Source organism: Triticum dicoccoides, chromosome 4A (assembly GCF_002162155.2).
Source record: "Triticum dicoccoides isolate Atlit2015 ecotype Zavitan chromosome 4A, WEW_v2.0, whole genome shotgun sequence".
Lineage (NCBI taxonomy): Eukaryota > Viridiplantae > Streptophyta > Magnoliopsida > Poales > Poaceae > Triticum > Triticum dicoccoides.
In genome coordinates, this window is record NC_041386.1 from 595,669,501 (window position 1) to 595,683,684 (window position 14,184).

Consider the following 14,184-nt stretch of genomic DNA (forward strand, 5'->3'; position numbering starts at 1 on the left):
GGCACGAGATGAGCCCCCTCCCAGAGTGAGAGCCGCCGGAAGAAGAAGAAGAAGAAGAAGAAGAAGGGGATAATCCAGACGCCATCTGCGAGCGAGCAGAGACGGCGGGCGGACGGAGCTGGCGTTTTTCTCTGGGCGGCGGGTCGCGGGGAAAGGCCGGCGGCGACCGTGTTGCGGGGAGAAGAGCAGATCAATGGGCGGCGACCGACTTGTGCTTCAAAGTAGCACCGTGATCTTCATGATAGAGAGTCTTCTATGTTGTCACTTTCATACACTAGTGGAACTTTTACATTATAGAACTTGGCTTGTATATTCCAATGATGAGCTTCCTCAAATGCCCTAGGTCTTCGTAAGCAAGCGAGTTAGATGCACACCCACTTAGTTTCTTTCGTTGAGCTTTCATACACTTATAGCTCTAGTGCATCCGTTGCATGTCAATCGCTACTCACTCACATTGATATCTATTGATGGGCATCTCCATAGCCCGTTGATACGCCTAGTTGATGTGAGACTATCTTCTTTTTTTGTCTTCTTCATAACCACCATTCTATTCCACATATAGTGCTATGTCCATGGCTCACGCTTATGTATTTCGTGAAGATTGAAAAAGTTTGAGAACATCAAAAGTACGAAACAATTGCTTGGCTTGTCATCGGGGTTGTGCATGATTTAAATATTTTATGTGATGAAGATAGAGCATAGCCAGACTATATGATTTTATAGGGAAAATTTTCTTTGACCATGTTATTTTGAGAAGACATGATTGCTCTGTTAGTATGCTTGAAGTATTATTATTTTTATGTCAATATTAAACTTTTATCTTGAATCTTTCGGATCTGAACATTCATGCCACAATAAAGATTCCATATCAAAAATTCTGTTTTTATCATTTACCTACTCGAGGACGAGTAGGAATTAAGCTTGGGATGCTTGATACGTCTCCAACGTATCTATAATTTTTGATTGTTCCATGCTATTATATTATCTGTTTTAGATGTTTAATGGGTTTTATTATGTACTTTTATATTATTTTTGGGACTAACCTACTAACCGGAGGCCCAGTGCAAATTGTTTTTTTGCCTATTTCAGTGTTTCCCAGAAAAGGAATATCAAACGGAATCCAAACGGAATGAAACCTTCGGAAGAGTTATTTTTGGAACGAACGCAATCCAGGAGACTTGGAGTGGACGTCAAGGAAGCAACGAGGCGGCCACGAGGTAGGGAGGCGCGCTCAGGGGGGTAGGCGCGCCCCCCACCCTCGTGGGCCCCTCGTGGCTCCACCGACCTCCTTCCTTCGCCTATATATACTCATATACCCCAAAAACATCTGAGAGCACCACGAAATCCTATTTCCACCGCCGCAACCTTCTGTACCCGTGAGATCCCATCTCGAGGCCTTTTCTGGCGCTCCACCGCAGGGGGAATCAATCACGGAGGGCTTCTACATCAACACCATAGCCTCTCCGATGATGTGTGAGTAGTTTACCACAGACCTTTGGGTCCATAGTTATTAGCTAGATGGCTTCCTCTCTCTCTTTGGATCTCAATACAAAGTTCTCCTCGATTCTCTTGGATCTCTATTCGATGTAATTCTTTTTGCGGTGTGTTTGTCGAGATCCGATGAATTGTGGGTTTATGATCAAGATTATCTATGAACAATATTTGGTTCTTCTCTGAATTCTTATATGTATGATTTGTTATCTTTGCAAGTCTTTTTGAATTATCAGTTTGGTTTGGTCCTATTAGATTGATCTTTCTTGCAATGGGAGAAGTGCTTAGCTTTGGGTTCAATCTTGCGGTGTCCTTTCCCATTGACAACAGGAGCAGCAAGGCACGTATTGTATTGTTGCCATCGAGGATAAAAAGATGGGGTTTATATCATATTGCTTGAGTTTATCCCTCTATATCATGTCATCTTGCCTAATGCGTTACTCTGTTCTTATGAACTTAATACTCTAGATGCATGCTGGATAGTGGTCGATGTGTGGAGTAATAGTAGTAGATGCAGAATCGTTTCGGTCTACATGTTGCGGATGTGATGCCTATATACATGATCATGCCTAGATATTGTAATAACTATGCGCTTTTCTATCAATTGCTCGACAGTAATTTGTTCACCCACCGTAGATTATGTTATCTTGAGGGAAGCCACTAGTGAAACCTATGGCCCCCGGGTCTATTTTCCATCATATAATTTTTGATCTATTTTATTTTGCAATTTTTACTTTCCAATATATATCATAAAAATACCAAAAATATTTATCTTATTATCTCTATCAGATCTCACTTTTGCAAGTGGCCGTGAAGGGATTAACAACCCTTTATCACGTTGGTTGCAAGGTTCTTGTTTGTTTGTGCAGGTACAAGGCTGACTTACGTGTAACCTCCTACTGAATTGATATCTTTGTTCTAAAAAACTGAGGGAAATATTTACGCTACTTTGCCGCATCACCCTTTCCTTTACAAGGAAAAACCAATGCATGCTCAAGAGGTAGCACCAGCGTCCAGCTTAGGCCTGTGATACCGGTCCTCATTGAGAAGGTGCAACAGTTCGAGGTGACAAAGAAGCATATGGGGCGGCTGCATGCCTTGGTTACACCGGCGTCCAGAGCAACCACTTCGGTTCTACGTGTAGGTTGGCATCCTGGACCTCGGATCCCTTGTCGTGTTGCTGGCAATGGAGAAGTTGCCGGTGAAGAAGCTGCAGATCGCGGACAAGGGAGTGAAGGTGCCGATCCGCCTTGGTAGATTCTACGAGTGGCGCGTGCAGATTCCGTGGTTGGAGGACAGCCCAGTGTTCGTCAAGGGGTGGAAGAAGTTTGCTGCCAAGATTAAGATGCGCGAAGGCGACACCCTCGTCTTCAAGTACAAGAACGATGGGTTCAACCTTCAGATGTACAGGGCCACCACGTCTATGGAGGTGGTGTTCCAATGCATTCACCATGCTGAGTGAGTGCCACCCCTGATGAACTACTAGGGGCTGGGGCGCGTCCATGGCGCGCCTCTTGACATGAAGTTGTGCGCACTTGTATTGCTGCAGCGCCTCAAAGCGTCTCATCCTACCATTTTCATACGTCCGTACACATTTGTCATCGATTGTTAGCAAACTAACAGTTGTTGTTAGCATCACGATATTTGTTTTATCTTTTTATGTAAGAGGGATGAAAGCTTTGGCTTCATTTAAAAAAGCAAGGTTTACTGAATAGCATAGAAAATTAAGTAAAATTACTAAATGAAATGAATGAAGATTTTCCATGCCATTCAGATCAAAGGAGAAAACAAACGAGCTTTACCAGCATTATAATTTATTCAACTAAACAATTGTATGTAGCACCAACTCAAGATGCAAAAGTGTTAGCTCTGCAATCAGATCATGTGGGTGTACTCTTCTCAAAGATTTTCTGTAGGCTGATGCTGATGATGTTCGCAGTTCTGCTGCAAAAGCAATTGAACCTGCAGCTTTCATTGGTTCAGCCTTTCGTCCTAACAAATCAAGTGCCCGTTCAATCTGCAGGTTGCAATTTCAAGTAATCACAAGGCAAAACAAGCACAAGAGGGTAGCCTAAACCCTGCAAGCCAATTTGTTTTCCTCATTTCTAAACCCACATTGTCTTGATCAATGTTCTGCATCAGCAGTGCAGACGTATCAAACAGATCGTCCAAATTATAAGATCCACAAATTCAGTTTTTCGTTGCTCCCCACCAACTATAAGGCCTTAATACCTAGTTACCGACGGAGTTGCATAAAGTAAGAAACACAGCGACATGAAAGCAATTTGCAGTATCAATACCTCTCGCCTTTGAGGTTGTCATCGACGCCTCCGTCATCCCCAAGATCCTCCTTCAGTGTTCCGCTTGCTTAAGATCTGAAAACAATACGCACACCATAGTACACAGAAGAAACAGAACATTAAGCTGTCAGCAATCCATAACTTCTGTATACACACTGAATCCAATCCGACGCCGCAAGAAAGATTCAAAATCTACTCACCGTGTCGTGGTTGTCGTGGTCGACCAGGAGTTCAGGAAGGCTTCCCCGAGCTGGCTTTGGCACATGAGTGAATCCTGAACCAGAGAAACACCAGAAGAAATAGATCATCACCATGCCAACTGAAAACAGGAGGTCTAGGGAAGATCAAAGAAACACCTCAACAACCAAATCGACTATATCTCTTCTTTAATAATTTCTTTTCTTCTTTGTAATTCTAATTTTTCAACATGGCAGAAGAATCTATCCCTATTAAATCTTGCATTAAGATCTAAATTTACTGTGTGACATACATGATAATACCCCAGCCAAAAATCTGAGAAGAGAAAAAACTAAAAAACTAAAAAACTGAGAAAGTTCCCTTAGTTATTTTAAGTTTCCATCGAACTGGCAAAATCATCTGTAGGTAGTTCCAGTTTTACGCCGCCTGCAAGAACTGAACTTCCTCGGCCACCTCACAAATGTAGGACAACTCAGGCAAGCAACAATATATTGAGGATGAAAAAAACGCTTATCAATACATGAGTTGAGAAACCAATAATATACCTTCAGATTTAACAACGCAATTATCCTAGAAAGATCTTAAGCCAGGAGAGCTCTTCAACTGAATAAAAAAAAGCAAGTCTGCATATCAATCAACAGTAAACAAAAAACACGCTGCTAATTCTTAATATCATAAACCTGTAACATTTGTACACACGAAGCCATGTCAGTAGTTCTTACGCCAAATCAGTATACCACTGCCATAGTACTACACCGTGTAATTACTATACGATTAACAGACTAAGGAAAAATCATTTCAACATGAATGAGACGAACCATACATACCTAATTGAGGTATAATTAAGGTGTAAATTCAGGCACATATCTCTGCTTATAGAAGTGTCTCTTACAGTACTCTCTTCCATAGCTTGATTACAGATCTAAGCTTCTGTGTAGCATGAACCAGACAGCCAGACATGGCAATGATGAGCATCGATATATTAAAAAATATATTCCTTCAAGTCAGAGGCAGAAAAAAGAGAACACTCATTCAGCTACCACATAAAGGCATTCACATCAGAAATTAAATGTAGTGGCTTATCAAAATACAAAGGTAATAAAATAAACCTGAATAACCGGATCATGATTTGGTTCTGGGAAGTAAACAAAATATCAGTAGAAGGACTGAAACATCTTAATACACAATGTATTTATTTATTGTTTGTGAGAATAACTAATGTATCACTGTTGGGTGGGGGCCTAGTTGTAGATTTGCCTCAGTATTACAAAATGAAGTGAAGCATTAGTTAGTAGCAAGCACTTGCTGAAACACTTCAAAACTCTCCAACCACAATGGAATAAAACACTTGCTGTGGTGAAATAAGCAGAAACTTACAAAGTAATACTCCTAAACTCTGATTTCATACAGTTAACCTATCTAATGCTAACCCACATAGTAATCAATCAAAAAACAGAACTTACAACGTGCAGGTCCATGAGAATTTTAAAACACTTGGGACTGTGCTATTGTCAATGGCAAACTAAATGCTATTAACTGACAAAAGCGTGACACTCAACCAACTAAGTGACCATGTATGCTCCGCTTCCCTGTAGGGGACATCTCAGGTTAAAAGGCCCCAAATATTGAAGATTTAAATTTTAAACAAGTGAGGTGAAGAGGGAGACTATCTGACATACAACCAGCTCCGAGTAACTTAGTTCCATATTTTTTTTTCTCAACATATATCTTATAGTATCTCAAGATTTATGGAGAAACAAATAGCTAGAGTTGTTGATTAAGCCACAAGAAAATGTATCACAATCAAGAAATAAATAAGGAAGCAAAGCTATAATGTCAGAGGACTAGAGGAGTCATTACTCATTAGGAGAAATTAATATACTATTACTGTAACTAAAACCACTTTAATTAAAAGGAGCTGTCATGTGCACTTCAGGAGACGCTCACACATCAAGAATGTTGATTTTAGGAGGCTAGAAATTTCCACATTACCGTATCTAGAATTCAAGAGCATATGCTCATCGTGTGCTAGGTATATCACCAGTACAAAGCATTATCAACAACTTCACTGCAGATTGATTCCAGGTATTTTGTTAATCCAAGGGAAACAATCAGGGATGGAGCAGCTCACGGCGACCCCAAGCAGCTGCCTGGGCTCAACCGGAGAGTCTATCAAGCATTAGCGTCAATATATGGGTTAGCAATGATGTTTTGCTGGGCAAACACCGGCCAGCAGTGACCCTGCCCATGCTCAGTCAGTGAGCTAGCTCCACCACTGGAAACAATGGATATCAACTAAAACATGAACACTGCCAGCTCACCAGACCTTGAAGCTGTACAAATTAAGAAGCTCGACCAGAGTACAACCTAAGATAGCCAGAAAACTATGGAAGGACGGTGCACCTGCCGGATGGCATAGATCCAATCAAGTTTGGTGACCTCCTTGTGAATTTCTGAATCTGAAACCATCAGAATAGTCTCATGGATTCTTGTGGGGGAAAGAGACCTCATGGCTTCGGTGGTCTTGTTGTCACTGAAACTTAATTGTGGAGATCGTGAACTCTCATGGAGTCATGTGTATGACTGAGAGTATGCTAGCTTGATGTTGCTGACAAGTAGTTGGATGTGATTTCAACTTCAGGTGTTCTCTAGTTACCTTTACCCACTAAAACCAGAGAACAACCGCCTACTGGGCATTTAATGGAAAGGAAAACTGGTTAATACTTCATCCACCTAGCTTAGGATATTGACAGGAGAAATAGCAACAGAACCAAATTGAAGGACATAATATCATCAGAATGGCACCTGGCTTGTAATCGCTATAGATCTGGCCAGATTTGGATCGGTGGTGACCTCCTTGCGCAAACCTCCTGGTGTATTCCCCTTCAGGACCATGGCTTACCAAATCTGAATATCTATTGGTCGACTTAAGGAATGATCGAATGAACAATATCACGATTTAGATATAAGGATAGAGGCATTAAATTCAGTATGGAGGATACAGGCAATCCAACTCTAGCTGGCAATAGGACATGATGCAAGTTGCTTTGCTATACAAGTTCAATCCAGTTGCCACCAACAATGTTGCACTCAATCATAAAGCAAAGGGCAAAGAGAATGTTGCTTTCATATGTCAGGAAACTCTTTGAACCAAGACTGCCAATCGTTATGCCCCTTTCAAGGACACCTATAATGCACACAAAAAAGATGCCAGTTGTGGTAAGCCATAAAAATGAGATGCTGCTGCTAGCCACTGATGCAGAAAATCAGAGAAGGTGGGCACAGAGTAAAGATCAAAGATTCACACAATAATTAGCAACCAAGCAAATGAAAATCTTCTTTAGGCTAAAGGTTATTCATTGAAAATAGAGCTAACGACGTCAATTGACAACAATGGGAAATAAGTGTACTGTTCTTAAACTACCACTGACCACGAAGGCTAGCAACCATTGTGCGTAGGGCAACTACTATCTTGAGGAAGGACTGGGATTTATTTGGCTGGTGATGCTTAATTGTCCCAACAATAGTGATTCAACAAGGCGTCACCAACAACGAATGCTAACGTCATATTTGGAAGTACATACCTGTAGAATATTATCTTCCCGGTTTAAGATTGCTCTCGTTAAAGAATGACAATAGTAAATCCCTGCAAAAAATGCTACGGTTTGAAACACCATCACCATTGACTACACTGAATGAACACAAAAGACATACCTCAGCATCCCAACGTGTACAGGGGTGCCCTTCTCATGTACAACTCTGTAGTTTGTGATTTCAGGCCATTCCATGGAGGCCACCATGCACTCATCACAAATTATGCTAACTGCATCACCACAGTGACATCCATTTCACCTTCTGCTCACAATCAATTAACCATGGATATACATTTACTATTTTCTGAATCGCTAGTCAAGCACAGGAAAAAATATTTCAGTTCAGAGGAGTTGTATTCGGCCACACCTGTCAGAAGACGCCTCAATCTATAGGCAAGCTATTCTATGTTGCATTGCTTCTTATGATTTCATCTTCTATCTACACTTTGCAAATTTATGTTGTGGGGCTTCACACAGAATTAGTATATTTCGTAATAATTAATTTGTATTTCTCAAACAAAGTCTTAAAAGAAGCAACCAAACACCATGCCATCAGCAGCCTAGCAGCCAGCATGGACCATAGTCTATTTCGAAGAATTGATAACTCATCTGCAACCAATTCAAATGGATCATAGTGTCAAATTTAGTAACGAATGTTCCAACCTGGAGCCTAGCCGTCTCCTTTTGACTTGCCTAGTTTTTTCTCTTCCTTCTCTCTTGCCTGCAAGCAGAACAACCTGGCCCATAAGTGATCTTTCCCCACACATTCACATAGAACAAGCAGTTTGACGTCGGCCAAAAATCAGGAAAGCCGGTCGCCAATTACCAATTCGGGCCAAAATCATAGTCTTTGATGAGGAAGTCACCGAGTTCCAGGAAACATACCTTCTGGTCCTTCTTCAACTTTTGCTCCAGGAAACGTCTTTGATGACCGTTTGCGCCACGACGAGGAACGCAGAGGGGCGGTCACCGCTGGCTGACTTGCCGGCGTCGAGGTAGATACTGATCGCCGGACGTGGCATAGGCGAGGAGGCGCTCCTTCCGCGACTCTTAAAGGGTTTAATTGATGAGTGCTTTTGCTGCTCATGATGTATAATGGGGCTGATGTTGTGATGCTGGCGTATAGAGGCCGTAGAACATCTTCTTTGGGCTAGGAGTGTGTTCCCCTAGTGTAAATAGTTGTCAGGTTGCTTAGGTATGCACCCGACAGTAACTTAAGAGTACTATCTACTATCTCCATTCAGAAATATACGACGTTTTGATAGGCTAAACTAGCTACTTGTTGTTAATCTGTCATCAAAATCTGCTACTATACTTTTTTTTAATCAATCTGCTACTATACTTATTAGTACATGTTCTATGTGTGATTGCGATCTGGTGGCAACCACACCAATTTTGAAAAAGATGAGGACATACCTGTGCTAGAAATAGCAACAAGCAGCCAACCAAACAGCTAAGTACTTTTTTTTTGACATCTAACCAAACAGCTACCTTGCATCTAGGCAGTTTTTCTTTTCTTTTTTGAGGATAATTTTGAGGATGTTTTTTTCTTCAGGTGAGGATAATTTTGAGGCTGTGCAACGCAGGTTACCAAACGGGGGCAGAGCATGGTCCAAAGGCCGTTTTCGTGTGGGCACGCCCCAGGGAGCCCAAAATCGACCCAGCTTACCAAACACGCCTCGTTCTAAAAAAAAAACACGCCCAGTTGGACACGGTCACGGCGGCGTCCGGCCGGCGGCACACGGAGGCACACTCCCCTCTCTCCCCCGCCGCCTCCTTTCTCTCCCGTGCGCCGCCCTCCACCCCGAACCAGATCGAGCCGCCGGCCAACCTCACCCCAGCTCAGCCTCGCTGGCCACACCCTCCCCTCCACCGCCGGTAGACCTCCCCGAAGCCGGCTCTCCTCCCCGCCGACCCAGTGCGCTCCCGGACCCAAAACCCTAGCGAAGCTGCTGCTGCAGCAGCAGGAGGAGATTCCTGCGCTGGCGCCGCCGCGGGGCCTCATGGCGCAGTCCCATGACCTGGTGCTCGCCTTCGCCTCCCTCCTGCACCGGCTGGTGACCGTGCTCCCTCTCCGGCGCGGCGGCCTCGCTGCTCCGACGACCCCAAGCTCCGCCTCCTCGTCTCCATTAAAGGTAGCAGCTTTCTCTCTTTTCCCTCCCGCCTAACCTCGATTCAGTCTTGTATACGCCTGCTTGGAACTGGATCCGCGTTGAATGCGTCCTGTGGTTCGATTTTGGTCAGGTCACGGTGCTGTTCCGGTGGTTTTCCGGTGGCGGTGGTGTTCCAGTGCTGGTTGTGCCTTCCGGTGGTGGTCTGTCCACCGGAGCTCCTGCTGCCGATCTTCTCCGACGACGCCGTGGTTGGACTGCTGATTTTGGTCAGGTCACAGTGGTTTTCCCGTGGTGTTCCAGTAGTGGTGGTGTCCACCGGAGCTCCTGCCGCACCTTGTTCAGCTCCGTCACCGGCTACGTCATCAAGGTCGTGTTCCTGTTCTGACATCCCTAGCTGCAACTTTGATTTCAGAAATAAATAGATCGGCAGTTATTTGTTGTGCAGATCTAATGCATGTGAGAAACGAAGGTTGTTCTGCTAATTGTTATTTGTTTAGTTAGTTCTTGTGTTTAAATTTAACTAATGCTTATCAAACAAGTGTAATATTGTTTAGTAATTGGACTGTGCTAACATCCAGTTGACTGGACTTTAAGCAATAGATCCGAGTCTATTCACGTACGATTCACTTCTCCTGATACGGATGACATGCAGCCAATCATATACGCATCCAGGCGAACAATTTTGTAGCCCACGTGACTCTCCTATGCTAATTAGCTCCAATTAATTTAATTAAGTATGCATGCATGCATGTGAGACAAAAATGCTGATGTCAGCAAAGATTCTAACAAAATTTAAAATTCAAAATGTTTTGTAGCTTGAACCGTTGCTCCGATGAAAAAACTGTTTTCATATAAAAGATTCGTCGCGGCGAGACCTTCGAAACTAGATCTCATGTTGATATGTTCCGTCGATTTTTTTTCGGAAAAACAGTTACCACACGTCTGCTATGCAAGTTACCATGTCAGTTGTGCGTAAGTTATCATGTTGTTTTCAAAGGAATCACAGGGGCATAAAAATAGTTTCTCAAACCTTTGCTTCAAATGCACATGCCTGAATGCATTAGGGGGGAAATTGATGTCATCTTAGATGCTTCCCTATTTTCAAACTTTAAAATGTTTTCATAGTGTGAACTGTCTGTCCGATCGAAAAATCATTTTCATGCAAAAAAAACCACCGCGATGAGATCTAGTAAACTAGATCACGTATCGATATGTTCTGACGATTCTTTCCGTGCAAATAGTTACCAGGCATGAGCTAAGTAAGCTATCAACTCTGATGTATGTATATTATCATGCTCTTTATACCTGAGTTACCATGGTACATAATCAACTTGTTTTTCCGGGACAAAAATTACCGCATTGCTTGTGTGTGTTATCATGCACATGGTCCATATATTACCACGTTATTTACACATAAGTTGTCGAGGGTATGTTTTTGAACAACTTCCTCACCCTCCCCCTTCCTTCGGATCAAAGTTACAACAGTGTTTTGTATGTGAGTTATCAAGTTTACAACGTGTATATTATTATGCTATTTACATGGAGGTTATCGGGAGGGAGCTATATTTTCAAACAACTTCCTCCCATCCCCCCACCCTCAGGTCAAAATTATGGTGGTGTTTGCGCATGAGTTATCATGTATACGATGTTTATAGTACCACGCTATTTACAACCCTCAGTTCAAAGTTACCATGGTGTTTATGCCTGAGTTATCAGCTCTGTTGTGCGTATGTTACCACCTATTTATACAGAATTTATCGTGGGTATGTTTTGAACTTTTTGTGCCCCGGTCTAAAGTTACCATGGTGTTTGTGCATAAGTCAAGTGTGCGATACCTATATTACTATACTATTTACATTGAAGTTACCAAGGTATGCTTTCAACAACTATCCCCCCCTCCGACTTAAAAAGTTACCATGATGTTTATACCTGAGTTATCAGGTCTACGATGCATATATTACCATTCTATTCCAAAGAAGTTATCAGGGGTGTGGTTTCAACAACTATTTTTTTTCTCTGGGCCTAGGTTACCATGTGTCTATGCATAATTTACCATGCCCGCATTGTATATATTATCATGCTATTTAGGCAGAAGTACCATGTTGTTAATACTCGTGGGTTATCAGGTCAATGCTGTGTATAGATTATCAGATTCACCTTCATTTTCCCCGGGTCTACGACCATTTTGAAAAAAAAAACTAACTAGAAAAATTTACCACGGTTTTTACTTAGGCTATCAGGTTTACGATGTGTATATTACCTTGTTATTAATACATGAGTTATCACCTCTGTGATTTGTAAAGTTACCATGCTACCATAGGGCCTACGGATCAAAAACCAGCTACTAATTATGCGTGCAAGTTTAGGCATTAACTCCTTCAATGGTCAGGTGATGGTTAATTTTGCATGTAGTTTATTGTTGATGATTTATTCTTCTGACTCCTCAAATCACACATTGATATGATTTTACATGCACCCCCATACACCTACTCACGTGCATGTGTGCATGCAATAACTCCAAAGAAAAATCGAACGAGTTAAAATAAGAGGGCTTAAAAATCCTGAAGAATGAAAGTAGATAAGAGCTAATCTGTGCCTAGGCATGTGAAAGAGCCAGACGAGATGGTCGGCTGCTTGTGTTGTAACTAGTGGGTTGTGTGTTCAACTCCCAATGTTGTGACATTTTTTGTCGGTCTGCAGAAAAAGCTGACTCAGCCGCACGGGAGAAGCGAATCTGTTGCCACATGCGCGTGGTCGGTCGCTGCCGGAGATGCGAATTGTACGGTTCGCGCGTCGTACGTGCCTGTTACAAACCACCAGTCGTCCGGTGGATAGATTTCTCGTTAGTAATTTGATTTGTTTGTTTGGTAATTGTGTGTAAATATATTGTGATTTCTCTCTTGCTGTAAGGTTTGGGCAGTGTGAGTGTCGATGTAGTTTGGAACTATATAAGTAATGTGTTATGTCTTACCGGAACAATATAAGTAAGCGGGGATTCCAACCTGGGTGTTGTTTTATTCATTTGCCATGTTTAATGAGTTTACCACTAAGATAGGAATTTAAATCCATGTTGATTCATTGCTCTTGTGAAATTTTGATAATTGTGTTGACAAACAAAATCTGGAGCATTTGCAGTCACGCACATTAATTCTTTATTGTTTGGCATCACTCTTTTTGTTTCTGCTTTCTTCGGATAGCATAGGAGTTTCTAACCTCAGAATATGTTGGTTTTTCATGTTGTGCACATCTTTGATGGTTGTGCTTAGCGGTCATATTCTTGGCTGAAGGAAGCACGCAAAACATTTGTAAGGCTTGCACTTTTTTCCAGCTGTGTCATGTTGGTATAAACTTGCATGTAGCAAGCAGATGCCTAAGTATGCTCTTTGCTAGTATCAATTTACCCATTATTGTAATATATGACCAGTTTGTAGTAGAGAGGGATTTGATCATCTTCGTCTGGTGCAGGCCTTCTGGCGCGGCCCTGTCGCTGACCGGCTGTCTATTTGACGCAGCTCGCCTTCCGGGAGAAGGACCATCTGTAGATGTAGCACCGCAGCGGCGACAACCAGACCGACCTACTCCTGCTCCTCCGACGGCGGCAACCAGGGATAGGCTGCTGGTGATTGAGCCACTGCCGAGAACATCGACATGAATGCCAGGTCCATGTCTTGCTCATCTGGTGTGTAGAAGTTTTCCCCTGTTTCTGTGAATCAAGAATAGGCGAATAGCCATGTTGCACAGTCTCAGCTAAAGTGCAAATAGGGATTCATCAACAGCCATACTAGTGTGTAATACTACTATCTATCTGTAGTTGATCCATGTGTGCCTTGATTCGATTTTGCTCAGGTTCCGGTGATGTTGTGGTTGTGGTGGAGTCCTCTGGCGGTGGTGCTGACCTCCAGGGGTGCTGTGGTGGACTGGTGTTGGTGCTGTCCACCGGAGCTCCTGCTGCCGGTGTACATGTTGCCGAGCTGCTGCTGGGGACGTCGACTACGACATGGTCTCCCTGCCTTCTTCGACTTGGACCCCTCCTACAGCACCGTGTCCCCACCGGCGTCCCACAGAAGGTCTCTCGTTCTCTCATGATTTCTCCCTATTTTCCTTGGACTGCGCCTTGTATGCATGTTTGTCTAGAAATGAGGTTTGATTTTGTTTATTACCTTGCTGTGATGTAAGGTGTTCGATCTCCTATGAAGATCCAAGCGTGTTCTAGTTGAATCATGCATATCGGTATTCGATATTTGCTGTCCACATAAGTGATTTGCTAAGATGATAAATTGATGTTTGATCCCCTAGGTGATGATGAACCTGTGAATATCTAGTCTTGTATGCGTTTTTTCTAGAACGAGTTCTTGCTCTGCTTTGCTCTACTTGATTTGATTAGATGCTCTATCAAGTAGATTGGCTACTGTTTTGGTTTTATTTATGCATTAAAATCGTTGCTAGTTTGAACTGATCGATTGGCATGATAATATTGATGATTTGCTC

At 42.6% G+C, this 14,184-nt stretch overlaps 1 long non-coding RNA gene across 2 annotated transcripts; it reads right to left on the minus strand.

Annotated features, from left to right (window-relative positions):
* Positions 1-2,990: 2,990 nt before the first annotated feature.
* On the minus strand, positions 2,991-5,236 carry LOC119289287. 2 transcript variants are annotated; one of them, XR_005141474.1, is made up of 6 exons: positions 5,099-5,236; positions 4,817-4,986; positions 4,535-4,592; positions 3,992-4,065; positions 3,792-3,866; positions 2,991-3,059 (listed from the first exon to the last, which is right to left on the minus strand). It is a non-coding gene; the product is annotated as an uncharacterized LOC119289287 (long non-coding RNA). The 2 variants fall into 2 exon arrangements; XR_005141473.1 differs by lacking the exon at positions 2,991-3,059 and adding an exon at positions 3,384-3,508.
* Positions 5,237-14,184: the final 8,948 nt, after the last annotated feature.